The sequence below is a fragment of the Ixodes scapularis genome, unplaced genomic scaffold (assembly GCF_016920785.2).
Source record: "Ixodes scapularis isolate PalLabHiFi unplaced genomic scaffold, ASM1692078v2 PGA_scaffold13__105_contigs__length_92229423, whole genome shotgun sequence".
NCBI lineage: Eukaryota > Metazoa > Arthropoda > Arachnida > Ixodida > Ixodidae > Ixodes > Ixodes scapularis.
Window position 1 is genome coordinate 31,774,849 of NW_024609839.1, and position 6,246 is coordinate 31,781,094.

Below are 6,246 nucleotides of genomic sequence, written 5' to 3' on the forward strand. Positions count from 1 at the left end.
ATGTTCCCGGTCTTGGCGAGAAGTAGCCGATAGGGTCCGAGGTATGGGAACTGAATCGAAGCGTTCGTTCATTTGCTTTAGTGCTGGGTAAAAAAAACATCACTCTTCAAAATGTACCCCAAGACAAGTAGGATTCCGTCCGACCGTCGTGAAGTGACTATCGTCGACACTGCATATTGGATATGCTACATGTGTTATTTGAGACCTTTCTCAAATCCTGTTCGGACAACGCGGCACCGTGGGGTACGTACAATACATGTTGTTCGATTTATGAGACTCGTTGAATTTCACATAGTGAGGCGGCAATACCCATGCAGTTCGGCTATCCCCTAGTGTGGTCAAATATGTTAGGCAGTTAAAGGACACATGCAAAGGAAAAAAACATTTCTTTTAAACGGCTTAGATGGAAAAAGGACGCCATAAAACGATTTTACAACGAAGAAAAAAAATTTTTAGAGCTATATTTACGGCGCAAAACGATTTTGTAGTTGGCGCCCGCGGGCACCGCGGAAAAGTGGTCTGTATTTATCACGTGACTGGTCTTTATTTATCACGTGGTGCTTGCGCTCTTTCGGAAGCTTCCTATGGCCTCTAAAAGTAACTTATTCATCTTTGTTTGAAGTATAACAAAAAACCAAGACGAATAAGTAACTTTTAGAGCCCAAAGGAAACTCCTGAAAAAGCGCAAGCAGACGTGATAGACCTGTGCGCCGGTCAGACGACGGCGGCGGCGCCCCGAAGCAGACGAACTTGTGCGGCGGCGGCGACGGCGGCTTGGAGAAACGCGTTGAAGCGGCGTTCGCACAACGCTCAGCGTGCGGCGGCGACGCAGCGCGGCGGCGCGCGGGCCTACCACGTGACCAGCAGCGGCTCCCGCGAGCGCCAACTACAAATTCGTATAGCGCCGTAAATATAGCTCTAAAAATTTTGTTTCTTCGTTGTAAAATCGTTTTATGACATCCTTTTTCCATCTAAGCTGTCTAAAAAAAATGTTTTTTTCCTTTGCATGTGTCCTTTAAGATCTTTGTAGGTTGACACGGCTGAGTGTATGATGCCGTTAAAAAGATCAGCATAAAATGAAAGAAACATCCCAGTTGCATTTGTTCTGTCGCGCACGGACTCGCCGAAAATAGCTTTCATTTGTTTGTTTGTTTTTTATCAAAAATAGTTCAACGCTTTCCTAATAATTTTGAGAAATTCTCTTCGCCATAGAACACAAAAGAAAAAATAAAGTGAGGCGATTTTCCCGCCACCAGCGTTCGAAATCGCCCCTACGCAGGCTGCCACAGCCTACTCGACGAGAAAACCCACAGCTCAGCGCAGTCGGGCAACACTGACGTACACTCTCAAAACCAGGGATGCGCGCTGGAAATCGCTTCGTTCGAGACTGCCGCTGGAAAGGTCTATAGGATTTCGAACGGAGGCTGATGGCGCGTGCTCCATTTTTGTTTTCTTGGTTTAAATATTTTTATTCATTAGCGCGCGTGGATAGACGCTGTAGTGCCGCTAGGAGTTCGGTCAATGGGAGGCGCGGGCAGAGTCAGGGCGTGCGACAGAGTCGGAAAGAGGGCTTGGCATCCTCTCTTGACCAACCAGAAACCGAAAAGAATCCCCTAGCGGTGGTAGCGGCAAACAGTTCTGATCAAATGTCTATAGTCGTATATGGTTTTAATAAACGCGTAAGAGTGAAGTGTAGTAACTCTTCGTGGTTGAAAATAGGGTGCACGTGTTGTTTTGATTATGATCATGCAGAAAGATGTAAGAAACGAATGCACCACGCAACTCTGTTTTGCACGGACGTTCGGACGGCAGATTCCCCGTCCTGGGCGCTTGGCGTACGGATTATGTCGATCGTTCCGCTAGTCGCACTCTTTCACCATCATTTTGGATTAACGTGATTGAAACATCACGTGTACCATATTTTCAGCCATTGAGAGTTACTCCAATGCAGTTATCAGGTTTGTTTCTCGCGACCACCGCCAGGGTATTATTTCCGGCTTATGGTTGGTCACATTCGAATTTCGGAAGACGCCCTGGAACACGCCCAGCCCGCTTTCGGCCAATGGCGCCTCCTCATTTGTCTCCTATACTTCCCAACGAATGGCCAAACTCTCTACATTTACGGCTCTGGTGCCGCTTTATATTGGCACGCTCACTCCCTCGCCAGACAACACGGCCGCCGCTCCGCCATCACTCCCTCTGACCAGACAAAGGAGCCCCGCAAAAGATGGGACGTTTGCAGTATTGATCTCTATGAAAATATACCTAATACTAAATTACCCAAGCATCAAGAAGAATGCAGGGATTGGTGTTCCAGGCGCCGCACGCCTATGCCTTCCCCGTGTAAAAGATTCGAAGTAAATAACCAAAATAAAGCTTTGACGAACGCGCGTGTAGGATGCAATTTGTAATTTAGACATCTGCTTTGGAAAGTTACTAATGTGAGACCAGCACGTGCGGCGCGTGGAACACCAATCCCTGCATTCTCCTTGATGCTTGGGTAATTTGGCGATAGGTCTATTGCTGATCGCGCATACCCGCTTGGTCGCTGAAGTGCTAGTGAAGTCACCGGGCGGCCATCTTGCAAATAAACAAATTGCGGTTTTGCTAGCGTTACAGAGGCAGCCGTCAGCGTGCTGGAGAAACGTTTTCTACTCGTTCGTCGTCATTCGCAAAAAGAGGTTTTCCAAGACCCTGTGTAAGCGTTGAGACTTACTGTTGAGAACACGTGGAAAATTTTACGAAAGTGCAGGGCCGCACGAAAACGGCACAATCCGTCGAGAGCAAGTTTCACTGGTCTCGCGACGTAATATAAATTTCCTTGTCACGCCGAAGTGCTACGTCTCTGTGCCTTCGTACGCTTGGATACCGATCAAGATTCGACGTCATGTGGATGTGTTTTACTAGTACAATGTGCATGAAGGTGTGTGTGCCTCTACAGCAGCGTTTTACTTGACTCTGCCGACTGTATTTGTAACTTGTGGCACTCGCAGTCCAGAAACGAGAGTGGCGACGGAAGAAGGGGGGGGGGGGGGGGGGAGTACGTTTTTTTTACGGGTTACAGAATACCAAGGAACAGCAGCTCATCACTGATCAGTGGTCTGACCCGTGGGTCTGACTCATGATCAACAACAGCACGTGACATCAAATTTGAGCGCGGCTCGATTAATTATGATTGGTGAACGGATTGCACTCCGCTTCAAAGATTTTCAATCTCGCCGTCTTGTACTTTTGCCTTCTAAAACCATCCTTGCTCCGCAGCGTTGCTCTATTAGTTCTGCTATGTCATCGATTAGAGATCAGTGCTGCAATATTTTGCGGGGCGCCTTTGTCTGGCTAGAGGGAGCGCGAACCACACCTCTATTAGGGTGCCTCAATGTGCGTTTGTCATAGGGCGAAGACACCCATTGTTGTATTGAAAACTGCCTGCGCATGCCGAATGACCTTAAAATGGCGCCAAAGCGCCGGGCGGGGCTAAGCGCTCGCTCCGAACGAGATCGAAGCGCACGCATTCTGGGCATAGAAATGGCCGAGATGCCGCCGTTTCTATATACACTTTTCTTCATACACTTTCGCCACAGACGTGGCGAAAGTGTATGAAGGCACCCTAGCCTCTATCCTGGGAAAAGTGGTGCCATTCAATGTTGTGGAAATGCTCGAGACACGTGCCACGCGCCCCGTCTGTGAAGAACATGTCGTCTAAAATCTAGCTCAGTGCTGCGCTGTGCCACCATGATCTTCCCAAGGGCTGCACGTTGCACGTGCCGCGTGTATCGACGCATCTTGCGCTTTTTTTTTTTTAACATGAAGGGTCTTTAGTAAGGATAGAAGCCCCTTCATATTTTAGAAGTAGCGCATAGCGCGTCGATGAACGAGGCAAGTGCAACGTGCAGGTCTTGGGAAGATCATGGCGGCACAGCGCAGCACTGAGCGAGATTTCAGACGCCATGTTTTTCCCAGAAGGGGCGCGTGTCACGTGTCTCCAGCATTTCAACAGCAATGAATGCCACCACTTTTCCCAGGATAGAGGGACTTTAGTAATGATGGCGGAGCGGCGATGGAACTTAAAGCGGCGCCGTGTCGTCTGGCGAGGACGCGAGCGTGCATAAAGCGGCACAACAGCCTCTATATACGCGCGCTACTGAATAAAAATATTTCAACTAAGAAAACAAAAATAGAGCACGCGCCATCAGCCTCCGTCACCTTAGCCTGGACGAGTAAAACAACCTCGTTGCTTTGCAGCGATTTCCATACACTTTGTCTGGCGTCGGTAAACGAGGTTTGTAAAACACATCTAAAACAAAACAGAAGTTTGTTGTTGAAATATTCTTGAATAGAAAACATAACAGACACAGACTACGTGTCTGTTTGCTCACCATTCATGGAGAAGGGATTTTGCTATCGCAGTGGCTAAAAATTCGACGGCCCCGACGGCGAAAACTTACGTGGCGGACGTCGAGTGGAGCAACACGGGTGGTGCCAACCTCATTTCACACTCATTTTTTTTTGTCGCAGCTGAGGTGAAGAAAAAGTTGTTTAGTCTTGAGAAAGTCAATGCAGTTATCCTGCCAGGGTTGAACAAATCTTCAATAATAGCGAAACATCCGTCAACTGTGCTTGAGGTAAGTGCTATCTTTTGGATGAGCATCGTACCGGCGTGCGGTCGTGTATCACTACTGCGTGGTGCACGTTAAAGACCCCAGACTAGCGATTGTACTGCACTGGCTAAATTGCTCATCAACAGCTGGGAGACTAGTCGCCCCTGTGAGGCAGACCAAGTTCTAGGCTGTATAAACACACACACAACCCAATTTTTCCTATCTGAAACCAATTCAGCTCTTGCAACGTCTGAAAAATATTTCCCAGGGCACAGTTTCCATTGAAACACAAAGCTTCATAAAAAAAAATAATAAAACACTTTTGCCAATAACAAAAAAAAAAAAAAAAATTTGAGTCGCATGTAACTTTGTAGGCAGTCTACCGCTAAACAGTACGATTTCATCGGTGTTCGCATCGAAAAAAGAGTGTCCTCGGAGATGAAGCGCATGACGGCCTAGCTCTTCGGCCAGGTTGGGTGATCGGTCGGAAGTCAGAAAACAATAAAATTTCCGAATCGCACTCAGTCGCGGAGCGTCCATGCCCTGGAAGGAAATGCGGAGAAACCGAAACTCAAGACGGCCGCCCGTACAGTGTTTCCAGACCAAGAAGAGGTTTTGCAACTCGCATCCACGTAGTTCCGTTTTCACGCAGAAGAGTTTGGGTTTTTGTATTGCAGCGTTGAGTCAAATCATCGGAATAGTTGATACAATCAAACCGACTTTTGGACGTTAAAACATTTCTGCCGGACATTGCAGCAGAGTGACGCAATAAAAATTACAGTAATTTTAGTATAGCAAAGTTTTTTTTTCTTAATTATAGCTCAATTTGGGAATACAGTTTTATAGTTTATGATATTTGCTAAAAGATTAGTCTGCGAGTAAAAAAAGTGCATAATTTTATTAACTGATTTTAGGGAGTTCGATTGAGTTCTATCCAGTATCCACTGATTTTTGTTTTCCTCGCCTGGCAACACTGGGACCCAAGATGGCGCAACGCATGTGGGGCAGGTGGAGCGTTGTGTGCGACGTGGTTGTTCAAGACAAGGCTCCTATTTCGAGAACGAGCGGTTCAAATCAACGCCTCCGATTGCAGCGAAAGTAATACCGAATCACTGACCGGTCCCACTTCACAGTTCGTTCATCAAGGGTGAGTATCCACGAAAGCATGGTAGCACAAGTTCGGGAAGGGGCAACAAAGCACTTTCCGAAGGCTGTGTCTACAGTGCCGCCCGACGGCACTCCAATCGCGCCTACAAGTGCCGTCTGGGAGTCGGACGGCGCGTGTATCACTGGGGAGCTCGTTAACACACACCCCCGCCTGCGTTCACGCCGCTTCGCGGCGACAGTATGCGGCTGCTAATTACAAAACTATTGACCCATTTGGCCCTGTCGTACACGCCGCTTCGCGGCGTCCAGCCGGCAAACAAGCTCCGCTGTACCCGATGCACCTCCGGAAACGAAGTACCATACTATTTCGTTCAGCGAAATTTCGGCGACAACATTCGTTTTTTTCCTGTGTTAATGGTAAAAAAAATAAATGTACATATCGCCAAATGCGTCGGCAAAATAAAATGTTCGAGAAAACAAAAACAAAAAGTAAGCCCGCACTGGGGATCGAACCCGGGATCTCGTGCTTATGTGACACATC